This window comes from Cebus imitator, unplaced genomic scaffold (genome assembly GCF_001604975.1).
Source record: "Cebus imitator isolate Cc_AM_T3 unplaced genomic scaffold, Cebus_imitator-1.0 Scaffold627, whole genome shotgun sequence".
NCBI lineage: Eukaryota > Metazoa > Chordata > Mammalia > Primates > Cebidae > Cebus > Cebus imitator.
In genome coordinates, this window is record NW_016107942.1 from 838,197 (window position 1) to 852,077 (window position 13,881).

At 48.1% G+C, this 13,881-nt stretch overlaps 1 pseudogene; it reads left to right on the forward strand.

Moving 5' to 3' along the window:
- The first annotated feature begins 435 nt into the window (after window positions 1–435).
- On the forward strand, window positions 436–1,694 carry LOC108295243 (annotated as a pseudogene).
- Window positions 1,695–13,881: the final 12,187 nt, after the last annotated feature.

A 13,881-nucleotide genomic window follows, 5' to 3' on the forward strand; every position in this document is an offset into this window, starting at 1 on the left:
GCTGAAGGTAAAGGGATGGTGGAGGTTGTTCTGCAGAGGGAGAAGGAGGGGATGCAGGATGGGACCCTGGGAGGTCGAGGAAGGTCTCTAAGATCCTGGAGAGGAATGGGAGTATACACAGGCAGGCTGTCTGCTGTCTTCAATGGGGATCAGCTTCCTCAGGACTGGACAAGGTCCTGGTGGACTGAGCCATCTGGTGGTCACAGGGAACCAGTCATTCAGAGTAGGAAATTATCCCACTGCTCTAATCTGAGGCTATTACGGAAAATAGAGAGTGAACCATTATAGTTTTGGCAAGTATGCGGATTAGCACGCAAGAGAGATTCAGCTGCAAAGGTGAGAGTTACCACTGGATCCATGTCCACGTGACCAGGGCTAAGAGCCCTGACTGCCACATGTCCCACCCCATACTGGCAAGCCTGTGTCCAGGGTGACATGTATTCAGCAGCCAGTGTGGCACAGGCAGCCACTGTATGACATCCCCCCACTGGCCAGGATGTCCTGGCACCCCCCACATGCCTGTCTGTCTCATTCTTTTGCACCCCAAAGAAGAGAGAGGACCAAAGTTTCCTGACTTAATTACACCATGTCAGAACTTTCTGGAGGCAGGAGCAGATGTATCTGGAAGATACATCTTCTAGTGACAAAAACACTTAAATGCCTTCCTGAAAATTCTCATTAAAAAGTAAGGATTCTGGCCACTATTTGACAGCAAAAGAGTCAGGTTCTGGGACAGCTGGAGGCAGTGGTGGTAACTGGAATAACTTTCCACAGGGAAGCTGTTTTGCGAACCGTCTTTTCCAGTAGTGATGGCCAATGGCTTTGGAACAGTGCCAGACTGACTTCCCATTGCCCAGGATCTTACTCTTTAGTTAAAAGGGTTGTCAGTCTCAAAGACTTTTCAGCTACAGGATTATCGGGTTCTGAAGAGTCTCATGTGGCCTCTGCACCTCCAGATACATGCTTTCAAACAGTGTGGCCTGACGAAACTATGGGACAATTTGCACCTCAACATAGAGGTTCCAGCTTCCTGGGAACATAGGTTTTGATTGTCACCTCAGTGGGGCTGGTTCACTGAAGAAAGCCTGGTTCATAAAACTGTGTCTGATATTCTAGCAGAACTTTTATCAGGTGAAAGACAAGTTTGTGATGTCACAATGTGTGAATGAATTTTAGGGTAATGAGGCACCTGTTGAACACAAAATTAACAGCACAGAAACTTACTTTGAAAGTACCAGAGCAGAGTGTGCAATACAGATATGCCCAGAATTGCTGCAAGAGATTTTGAATCACTGTTTTCCAGAAGTTGCTAATAGCAAATTAATGATTCTGACTGTAACACAAAAAACTAAGAATGATATGATTGGTTAGAATGAAGAAGTAGAATTTGAAAGAGAAGTTCTCTTAGAAAAATTCATCAGTGGTGCCAAGGAAATTTGCTATGCTCTTCAAGCTTAGGGATATTGGGCTGACTTTATTGATCCATCATTTGGTTTGGCATTTTTGGGCCATATACAAACAACACTCTTTTTGAAACAGATGAAGTCTACTGACATTTAGGATTTTCTGTCGATGACCTTGGATGCTGTAAAGAGATTTGTCACAGTCTCTGGGGTGCCCATGTAGCTGTGGGAAGTGTCTTCACTAATGCAACACCAGACAGCAGTATTATGAAGAAATCCAGTGGAAATTAGCAGAAATGTCCATTTATTTGCTGCATTATTTGTATGTAATATTTGGGTTGAACTATAAAGACTGTGAGACTAAAGTTTTTAAAAGAGACTTATTTCTAAGTATTTATTTCAACATTTATGAATTCACAACATTGGCAAGTGATTTGTGATTTTAAAATTGCAAATGTTCATTATTCATAATATCATTGAATACATGTTGAGCATATCCACATTGTATAGGATGTGGTAGTTAGCCTGTAACCAGGGTATGATCTACTGTGGTTATTTCTCCCCTTTATTGGGAAAAAGCCTCAGTTTTAATTATTTTCTTTAAAAAATAAATCACACATTTGGTTATGAAAAAAAGGCAAGGATTCATGAGTCAGAATTCTGAAACCTGCATACTGTGGCTGACGTCGTGCTAGTATCACTCATTCCTCATTTGCAAGTATGCACGATGCATGTGAAAATCTCATCTTCCCAAGACAGGTGTGCTAAGATTGTTTTGTATCATTGTGGAAAAGTTTCAGGTACAAAGTATATGACAAAATCCTGGTTCCATTTCAGCACAGAGCAGGTTGAACATGTGGCCATGGGAGGATTTAGAAGGGAAGAAACGTTCAGGAATTTCTGAGACAAAAGTGAGGAAATGAGGAGACCCGTCGACAGGCATATCTATTTCTGTGTAAATATGAAGTCTGTTGAGGGGCATCAGACTATTCAGAGAAGCAGAAATACTTTTTAAGATGGCAATGTACACCGCTTGCCTTCACTGTGTCCTTGGCCACAGCAATGAGTGTGAAAGGGACTCGGATGTCCTGTAATTTCCTTCCTTGCTGGGCTCATGCCACTGCTCCTTAATCTGTCCTCCATAAAATTGTTAAATTATTTCCTTTAAGAGCCCTCAATAAATTGTTTTACCATCTTTAAAACATGCATTTCCTACATCAATTGTAAAAAATGGAGCGGAAAGAAATGGGACCGATGACAGGTGATGTAATTCAGTCATCCAGTTGCTGGGGTTCTCATAAACCTTTTGCACGGCACTGAACTTCAGGCTGAGTTATGGGTGCCAGTTCCTCACTCTGGACCTATTACGTCCACTGTCTTATTTTGGTGCCCGCACCTATTTTATGAGTGAAAAGCAAGGACAAAATTAGGATGACACTATCTGTATTGCAGCTGGAGACGGAATGGGATTTTACACAGAATCCATTGTGTGAGATGTCTGCTGCTTGGTATCACTTGATATATTAGGAAACTTCACATTGGTTCAACTGGCTCCAAGTTTCTTAGTCCATGATTCCTCGCTGGGCTCCAGCGAGTTTCTGGCCTCTTATAGAGAAGCACCTGGGTTGCAGTGGATTTGAGCATTTTTGTAGGAATTGGAGTGGAAGTGCAGCCACTTGTGTTTCTGAATGGCCACATGAAGCCCAAGGTGAAAGGAATTTTACCACTGGTGGAGAATGAGACCACATCCCTCAAGGGCTGCCCCACTTCCTCCAACATTCCAAGCTCCCTCCTTCACTTTGTGCATGTGAGAGCCGCCTGGGCCTGGCTGGGCTCAGGGGTGGGGTCGGGGGGATGGGTTGTCCTGGGCACGGCTCTGGGGTCTCCCTTAAACCTGCAGCCCCAGCACAGGATGGTGGTTTCTCATGACATCAGGGACTGGCCTGGCTTCGAAGGCATGGCTGGCAGTGGCGGGGCTGTGTTTGTGGAACATAGAAGCTGGGGCATGGGGAGCCCTTCATGAGGCATGTTCCAGTTGCTCTGGTGAGAGGTGACAGGGTCACACCAGGGGAATGGGAGGAGGCGTGTGTGGCAGGGAGGGATTAGAGCAAGAGAAGAGTTACATTGGAGGGAGAGAAGGGCTTTGTGGCTCAGGCATCTGAAAGGTCAGGAAGAGCCATGTAGAGTGAGAGGGACAAAGAGGAGAGGCTGTCTCCGTCCATGGGACCCCTGATGGAGAACGGAATTGCACCATAGCTGCCTGGGCAGGGACCATTGCAAAGGGAAGTCAGCTCAGGAGAGCCTGCGGCTGAAGAATGATTCCAGCATGGGGGTACAGAGGCTGACATTTCTTGCTGTGTGTGATTTAATGTTGGGCCTCAATATTTCACCTCCCCACCCCCGGAAGAGCATGACACATCCACATCCTCACCAGGGCCCGAGGGAGGGTGGATGGACTTATCCATCCCAGAGGTGTTGCTCGTGGCTGGGTGACTTGCTTACACCAATGAGACTTTAACAGACATGGCACAAGCAGAAGCCTGAACTGTGTGGGCCCTGCCAGGCCTGCCCTCTAATGGTCTTGATTTTTCCCACAGGATGGGCATGCCCCAGAGAACTATGGCCCTGGCTGCAGGAGGAGAGACGTGTGGAGCACACGTGGTTCCAACCCTCAGCCCGGAGCCAAGCCCAGACTAGATCAGCCTAAGCCCAGCCAAGCCGCAGGTGCAGGAGTTAAAAGCAAATGCTGACTGCCTGTGACATTCACTTTCAAAGGGGCGTGTCCTGTGATGCGCCTCAACCCAGCAACAATGAAGGTATTTCTCTGTCAGCCAGGTGGGAAATAATTATCGACAACTTGCTGGGGAGGTGGAGTGATTTGAGTAGATTTGCTCCCTGCTTTCAAGGAGCGTCTTTTCCAGAGGGGCAGACAGAGGATGGATGCATACATGTAAATTATTCTATTGGCTGGTGCAGCAGTCATTGTGGCTTTTGCCATTAATAGCAATGGGGGAAAAAAGCGGGGAGGAGCTGGTGCTGCAGTTCATTAAAAGTAATGGGAAAACCGCAATGACCTCTGCACCAACCTAATAGAATAATCACGGGTCTGCAAAACGTGGCAGTGAGGAAGTTCTGAGTGCTGGGATAGCGTCTGGATTCCTGGAGTCGGGAGATAGGGGTTGGCGACCTACCCAGGGTTAGTCCAAGGGAGGGGGGTGGGCAGGGAGCGATATTTCAGTGGAGACGCCAAGGATGAATGGTGATTAGAAAAGGAAACCCAGGTGGTGAGGGGAGAAGTGTTTTCGGCACGGAGAACAGCCTGTGCAAAGGGCCAGGGGTGGGAGGACACCATGTGTTCGTCTACCTGAGGGGCGACCAGCAGGCTGGAGAGGAGCAGGCCGAGAGGAGGATGGGCAGCCTGGGAAAGGCGCCCAGGCAGAGGCACAGAGGGGCAGAGGCCCGGAGTCAGGCCTGAGCCTGTGTGGTTTGAGGAACTGACAGAGGCCAGTCCAGCAGAAAAGGAACAGCCAAGGGAGACCACGAGGCCAGGGCAGAGGGCGGGGCCATGCTGGGCACATGGACTGTGACGGGAGCTGGCATTTGTGCTCCGGTGACGGGAACGAGCTGAAAGATTTTAAGGAGGGGAGTCACATTTGAGGTTAATGTGTACTCTGGGAACCTCAGAAAAGTAAATTTATAGTTTGAATGTTCATAAGATTTTAACGCAGATAGAAAGAAGGTTCTTTCTACAGCTGTGATAAGATCATATTAAAAATATAACTACGTTTTTAAATGTCATTTCAAATTGTGTATTTCCATCTGACATTGGATAGAAGTAGATGGCAAGGTTCATGGAAAGTAGAAAAGCTAACCGACTTGCAAGAATATAAAAGACACATCAATTTGAAAGCAAAAGATTTATTCATTTACTTTTGCTGTGGTTTTGTTGACTGCTGAATTCTGTAAGGGATTGTTCAGGAGAGTCCTGAAGCTGGAGACCCAGGAGGAGCTGGTGGGGCTGTGGTTTAAGCCTGAGGGTCATGGAGGTGGAGACCTGGGCAGGAGCAGTTCTTTTTGTAGTTTGAGGGAGATGCAGCTATGGACCTGGGCAAGAGCAGTTCTTACTTTACTTTGGGGCCAGGCTGCTGGGGACCTGAGCAGGAGCAGTTCTTTTTGTTGTTTGAGAAAGACACATCTGTGGACCTGGGCAGGAGCAGTTCTTTTTGTTGTTTGAGGCTGGACAGCAGTGAACCTGGGCAGGAGCAGTTCTTTTTGTTGTATGAGGGCCGCACAGCTGTGGAACTGGGCAGGAGCAGTTCTTACTTTACTCTGGGGCCGCACAGCTGTGGACCTTGCCAGGAGCAGTTCTTTTTATTGTTTGAGGGCCGGGCAGCTTGGTATGTGGCCAGGAGCAGTTCTTACATTAGTTTGAGGGCCACACAGCTGCGGACCTGGGCAGGAGCAGTTCTTGTTGTTGTTTGAGGGATGCACAGCTTGGACCTGGGCAAGAGCAATTCTTGTTGTTGTTTGAGGGCCACACATCTGTGGACCTGGGCAGGAGCACTTCTTTTTGTTGTTTGAGGGCTGCACACCTCTGGACCTGGGCAGGAGCAGTTCTTTTTGTTGTTTAAGGGCCACACAGCTATGGACCTGGGCAGGAATAGTTCTTTTTAGTTGTTTGAGGTCCGGGCAGCTTGATATTTGGGCAGGAGCAGTTCTTATGTTAGTTTGAAGGCCACACAGCTGTGGACATGGGCTGGAGCAGTTATTTTGTTGTTTGAGGGCTGCACAGCTGTGGACCTGGACAGGAGCAGTTCTTTTTTGCCTTGTGAATACCACCCAGCTGGGGATCTGTGCAGGAGGAGTTCTTACTTTAGTTTGAGGGCCACACAGCTGTGGACCTGGGCAGGAACAGCTCTTGTGTTACTTTGCGGCCACACAGCTGTGGACCTGGGTAGGAGCAGTTCTTTTTTTAGTTTGAGGGCCACATAGCTGGGGATCTGAGCAGGAGCAGTTCTTACTTTAGAGGACCTGACAGCTGTGCACCTGGGCAGGAGCAGTTCTTTGTGTTGTTTGAGGGCTGCACAGCTGCCGACCTGGGCAGGAGGGGTCTTACTTTAGTCCATGCAGATGGGGTTCTGTGCAGGTGCAGTTCTTACCTTAGCTTGATGGCCGCAGCTGGGTACCTGGGCAGCAGTACTTCTTACTTTAGTTTGAGGGCTGCACAGCTGGGGACTTGGGCAGGAGGTTCTTTATTTTGAGGGCCGGGCAGCTAGGCACTTGGGCAGCAATGGTTATTTCTTTAGTTTTAGGGCTGCACAGCTGGGGACCTGGGCAGGAGCGGTGCTTATTTTAGTTTGAGGGCTGTGGAGCCTTAGACTTGGGCAGGAGCAGTTCTTTCTTTAGTTTGAGGACCGTGCAGTTGAGTACCAGGACAGGAGTGGTTCTTACTTTAGTTTCAGGGGGCAGGAGCGGTTTTTGCTTTAGTTAGAGTTGGAGGTTCCAGAGAATCCAGTGCTGCTGCTGTAGAGTAAGGGTAGGTTAGCTGGAATCCTTGGGAGCAGTCAGTGCTGCTGTTACATCTGAGGCTCTTGGAGCTAAACATGGAGCCAAAGTTGGGAAGGAGAGAGAGAGAGTCACAGGTGGGCACCTGAAACTGTAGATGTAGCTGTACACCAAGTAAACTAAGCCTGGGAATGTCTCAGGCCTCAATATCAATGCTTTCTCTTTCCTCCTGCACAGTTGGGATTTGTTTTCTGTCTCACAAGACAGAAAGACCCTGATCAGTATCCTTGGGGATTGAAAAGCTTAAAAAAACTAAATGCTGTTGGCAATAATAATAGTAGAAATTTAACCAGGATTATCCTGACTGATAGAGACAAAATCACACATACACACAATATATGTCTTTTCAATAGTTAGTAAAATAAAAATAAATAGAAAAATAGGTCCAAGTAAAGCTCTATAAAGTTGTTTCATGGAGAAGGGGTGAAGGACAGAGGTGAATCTGAGAGTTGCTGCTGATGGACACAAGGAGAACTTACCATTTTCCACACGCGGTTTCAGTGTATGGTGATCTTCTGTGAGACCTGGCAGCTGAGTCGCTTCACACAGCTGGGGATGCAGTGGGCGTCACAGAAGGTCCCCGTTGCAGCTGGTCCTGCCCCTCTGCTGTGATGAGTGTGGCCTCTGATCTATGACAACTGACTGCGTTTTGAGGGGAGGCCAGGCCTGTGAGCACAAGGGTATCCATGGTGAGGTTCCATGGGTAGAACGTCTTGGATGTGCTTGAGGTTCCTTCCTGATGCTCATCTGCCATCTTGCTCTTTAATGCATCTTGTTTATACCTGTCTTTTCAATACTGCATAGGAAATAAGCACTTGTATAATATGGGTCAGGTATAAGGAATGTTCACACATTAGACACATGAGACCTCCACCAAGTTTAGGGAATAGAATCTGAAGAAACCAAACTTTGGATGCTCCCTGGAGGCCCCTCCGAATCCCAGTCCCTTCCCTTCTCCTTCAGAGGGAGTCACTTTCTGCTTTAGTCTTTATCATTCCTGTACTTTTCTTCGTGGTGCGTTTCTTTCCCTGCAGTTGTGTGCATCCCTAAACAACACTGCATGTGGTTTTTGAACACTCTGTTGTCTTTTTCAGACAGGGTCTTGCTCTGTTGCCTTGGCTGCAGTTTTTAACTTTGATGTGAAGAAGTCTCCTGTGTGGCTGCTTCTCTGCTGCACTGGCTCTGAGCATTTTCTCCATGTCTATTTTCATCCTCTGTTCTCTTCCTGAGACCCGTCTACACTGACCTGATTCATTTTCATTGCTGCATGATCTCTCGTCATGGACAGGACTGTGGGAAATGTCTTCATTTTCCTGCTGATGAGTGATGGCCAGGTGGGCCTCGAAGACTGTGTGACTGTGAAGGTTCTTTGGCATTTCTTTTGTACACAAGTGCAGTTTCTTCTGGTCAGTGGCTTTCAATTTTTAAAATTTCATCCCAGTAAGAAATGTAATTTTCCTCATAACCCACAACACACACCCTTTCATAAGCAAGCATAGCAAAAATAATTCACAATCATTTTTAGTGGTGGCTGAGCATTCCTGTGGCTCTCCATTCTCCCCAACACTTGCACTGATTGTGGGATTTTTGCCAGTCTGCCGGGTGTCACCTGGTATCTCACCCTGTTAGGCTGAGACCCTCTTCCTATTTTTATCAGCCATTCCTGCACATTTTTTTCTTTCTGTGAAGGGCTGGTTCAACTCTTTCACCATGTTTCTGTTTACTTGTTTAAATTTTTGCCTTTTTCTTTTATTATTACTATTATTATGTTTTTGAGATGGAGTCTTGCTCTGTCCCCCAAGCTGGAGTGCAGTGGCACAATCTCAGCTCACTGCAACCTCTGCCTTCTGGGTTTAAGCGATTCTCGTGCCTCAGCCTTCCAAGTACCTGGAATTACAGGCATGTGCCACAATGCCCAGCTAATTTTTGTATTTTTACTAGAAAAAGGGTTTCATCATGCTGGCCAGGCTGGTCTCAAACTCCTGACCTCAGGTGTTCTGCCTGCCTCAGCCTCCTAAAGGGCTGCGATTACAGGCATGAGCCACTGGGGCAGGCAGGCGGGGCTTGCAGGCTGCTGTGAGGACTTGGCTCCCTCTCTGAGTAGGGTGGGATTAGCAGAGGATTTAACCAGAGGAAACATGGGATCACCCTTATATATTTCTGTGATGGTTGGCTCAGCTGAACGCACCTCTTGAACAAGACTTGGCCTTGGACACCCAGAGGCCTGTGGTTGAGGGTTCCCTCCTGGCATGGCACTGACACATCCAAGTTTGGTGCTTACACAGTGGGGCAGCCCGAGACCTGCTCTTCCTGGGCCTCTCATCTGTGGCATTTCTCAAGTTCATCCCCTCCCAAGTCTCTCCCATCTGTAAAACCAAACACCTCTCTCTGCTACATGGAAACCCCCGGCAGCACCTCCCTGACTCACGGGGCATCATGTCAGCATCACAGTCCTGACTTTCCCATGTGGTGAAGCCCACGGGACCTCTGATGGACCAGAATAGTGCCAGCTCTAAGACATCCCCTGAAACTCACAGGAAGAGCAGACCAAGAAGATGGGAAGAGCACAGGGCATAGGCAGCAGAAATGCCCACAATAGTGTCTGATATGAAGGAAGATACGGCCATGGCTGATACAAAACGCTACTCGACGTTTGTCACAGGTCTAAATATACAACATGACGCTATAAAACCATTAGATAAAAATGGGAAAATTTGCACAGCCTCGGGTTTGGTGAAAAGTTCTTAGACCTGACACCAAAAGCATGATTCATAAAAGAAAATATTGACCAATTAAATTTAGTTATAAATTTAAAATTGTAACTCTATATAGCAATATAAGAATTTAAAGAGAATGAAAGTACAAACCATGGTCTAGAAAAAAATATTTGTGAATCACACATTTCACAACATACTGGCACGCATTATATATGAAGCACTGTTAAAACTCAACCATAAGGAAGCGAAAACCCCAGTATAAATGAAGGGTGAATATTTGAATGGAGGCCTCATCAGAGAAGTCATCAGGAGGGCAGATTGCCCAGGACAGACACTCAGCATCACAGAGATGTTGGAGAAATGCTGATCAGCAGTCCCTCTACAAATCCATTAGAATGTCTAAAAACAGAAACCAATGGCCAACCCAGGCTCTAGTGGTGACGCAGAGGAACTGGGACCCTCCTAAGCTGCAGTGGGAATGGTAAGGGTCCCACCATGCTGGAAAGTGGTCTGGAAGTTTCTTATTAATTTAACCCATCCTTACCACGTCTTCCAGCAACCCCACTCCTGGAATTCCCCCCAAGAGAAAATGTAAACACGTGCACATCAACCTGCACAGGAGTGTTTAGGCCTATTCCTCATTACCAATAACTGGACAAGAACAAAGTGTCCATCGGCAGGAGAAGGTGTGAACCAATGCCACGCTTCCACACAGGGGCCTCCAGCCAGCATGGAAAGATATGCCCCGAATGCAGCAGCTCTCCCAGGACACTTGGCCATGGAAGGAAGCTGGTTTCAGTGGGCACAGGTGAAGGATCCTGCCACGCGACATATTGGGGGAGACAGCGCTGCCATGTGGGGAGCCGGACAGTGGTTTCAAGTGGCTGTGGGTGGAGGGGCGAGGGGAGGAGCTCTCTGGGGCGATGGAGTGAGCTGCTGCACCTGACCACGGGTGCTGTGGCTGAGAGGCTGTGCGGCAGACACTGGCTTCGGTACACGCAGATGGAGGAGGCTCCCGCAACTCAAAGACAGAGGGTGTCCCCTCCACGAAACAAAAACATATTTCAAAAACCCTCCTAAAATTAAGAAAAAAACATGAAAAGTATTTCATACGATCGTTGGACTTTGAGTTGACACAATCTACCTGGGAGCATAGCACTGAAAGCACCAGCCTGGGAATCCCGGAGGGAGAGGCTGTGGGGTTAGACATCAGCTGAAGGGGCTCAGTGCCTTCCTATCTCGTTCCCAAAACCCCTGCATATGATTTTAAACTGAATGTGGGTCGTGCCTTTTATAGTGATATGGACTCCAGATCTTTAGAATAAAATGCTCCAATGTTTAACTCAAAAGCTTGTCTTCTTTACTTTGCATTTTACATGGATGTCTTTGGTAATATCATCATCAGTTGGGCCCAGGAGGGAGCAAAGATCTCATGGTGCTGATTAAAGGGAGAGTCTCCAGGGCCTGAGGTCTGAGAAGGAAGCCATTCCTCAGCTAGGAGGAAATAAACACAGATGTTGAAGCCACCCTGGGTCACTGCAGAGGAGAAAGCACCCATTACTGAGTGGCCACAGAATCACCGAGAATCACAGAATCACTGAGCTCGTTTAGGAAGGAGAATGAGGTGGCACCTCTGCCGTTTCCCTCTCCCTGCCCTCCCTTTCTCATTTTCTCTTTCTTCTTTCATCTTGGGCTAACTGGGCTTGTTGGCCTTCAGCATCCCTAGGAAACTTCATGAAACCAATGTTATCAAGCTCAATTTGCAGTTAAAAAATCGAGTGCAGAAAGGTCAAATGATTTGCTCCCATTTGCCCAGCCAGTGTCTGGCAGCGTTGATCACACTGGAGTTCAGGGATGGCCACACATTTTGTGGTCTTTCTATTCTTTCTGATGCATAAACTTTTCATTTAAATGAGACTTATTATAATGCGTAACACAATTTCGAAAGGCAAAGACAAAGTGAGGCACACACTCATTATGAGGCAGCCTCGCCTGCGGGAGGGAGGTGCAGACGCTCCCCGGGGACCTACAGACAGCAGTGGGCTGGGCCTGAGGACAGAGCCTGAAATACCGGTGCTTTCAGCTATGAACACGCATTGAATGGATAGAGCTGTTTTCAAAAGTCAATGAGCAATACATTCTTTTCGGCATTTCTATCTAATTGCAGTTCCTTTCTGTTTTATTCACGGATTAAATATTCTCTGCTTTTTATTTTATTTATTTATTTTTTAATTAAAGACGGGGTTTCACCATGTTGGCCAGGATGGTCTCAAACTTCTGACCTCATGATATGCCCGCCTTGGACTCCCAAAGTGCTGGGATTGCAGGCGTGAGCCACCACACCCGGCTATTCTCTGCTTTTTAAAAACCTATATTCCTTCTAACAAGCCTTGTGGTTTCACTGAGTGTCAGGTTTGGAATGTTGTAAAATACATGTAATACTCATCACATTTAAAAGGTGTAGAAATGGATTATTAAGAGGTACTTGCAAGATTTTGTGTGAAAGCTGAGACAAAATGAGAGTTGGTGCAGGTGCAAAATATTTAATATAATAAACTTTAATGAATAATTCAGTTTTCAGGTTACTTGAAAACGATACCTTCGTTTGTATTACACACCTCTACTCACAATCATGTCAGTGTGTTTTTCTTGAATGCAGTTTTAGGATAAGGACAATCCTTGGAAATCCACCTTCCAGAAGGTTCCACTATCCAGAATTTTCTGCTGTTGCAACTCTGGGATGGGGAGGGGGATTTTCAGGAAGGAACAATTGAGAGGGGCCTCTTCTCCCTGCCATGGAGACATGGAGGCTGCCTGTGTTCCATGGGACCCCACCCTTCAGATCCAGAAGACACTGAAAAGAAACCCAGGGCTTTGAACCTGGGCTGGGTCTCCTGGGGACGGGCGGCTGTTACCTCTCGCTGAGAGGATCCACACACTCAAGGCAGCACGTCACACAGCGGGTCACCTCAACTCCCCATGATGTCTGCGAGGCTTGTCCCTGTCTTCTTATGACCAAGAAGACTGTATGTGATTTATAAACTCCATGTAAAGAAAACCCGAAAGCCGTGTTCAAAGAAATGCCCTTGAGCAAGAAGGGCAGCCATGGGCACGGCAGGTGGGGCCTGTGGGGCAGCCATGGGCGCAGCAGATGGGGCCTGTGGTGCCTGAGGTCATGGCAGGTGGGGCCTGAGGGGTAGCCATGGATGTGGCAGGAGTGGCCTGTGTTGCCTGAGGTCGTGGCTGGCAGCCCCCGGGAACCGCTCCATTCCAAGGACTTCTTAAGGACAGTAGAACCATTTACATGGCAGAGGCCGCACCCTGAGAGTGGTAGTTTCCACAGAGCTGGACATATCCACAGGACCACAGAGGGCAGGGTCAGAGCTGAGCGGTGGGTGAAGGAAAGAGCAGGCAGGGATCATTCTCTGGGAGAGGCCTGGATCTGGGCCTGAGCAGAGCCACTGTGGACCAAAGACAAGCAGCTACCACAGCCAAACCAGATTCCTGGATCCAGCTGATGCCCTTGGAATCCACAGAGCCTTTCTCACACAGTTTTCATTTTGCCCGGCATGGATCAAGATTCTTAGTCTACAAATGTTCAAGGGCTCATTTCAAGGCCACAATCCATCAACACAGCCAGCCAGGCTCCTGCTGTCCCAGTCCATTTTCTTACTTTAACCCAGCCTGCAGTCCCTGAGATGGGGGTGTGTGAGCAGAGTGGTCCTGAGATGGACAGGTGTGAGCAGAGCCATCCTGAGATGGGTGGGTGTGAGCAGAGCTGTCCTGAGATGGGCGGGTGTAACTAGAGCCATCCTGAGATGGGTGGGCATGAGCAGAGCCATGCTGAGATGGGCAGGTGCTAGCAGAGCTGGCAGGAGGGCAGCCTCTACTTGCGAGAAACACCTGTGCCTCACTGGGCAGATGGCAGGTGCGGCCCACATAGCCTGCAGGTGGGAGGCGGATGGGGCCAGCTCAGAGGTCAGGCGTGGAAAGCCACACGGGGGTGGTATCCCCTCACTCCCCTCGCAGTGGGACAGGACCAGGTCAGAGGTCAGGTGTGGAAAGCCACGCAGAGGGTGGCATCCACTCACTCCCCTCACAGTCCTCTCAGCTGGACAGAGACACACACCCACACTCTCATGCCAATTCACACACAGCCATGCTCACTGCACACACTCCCACTCACACATGGGCTC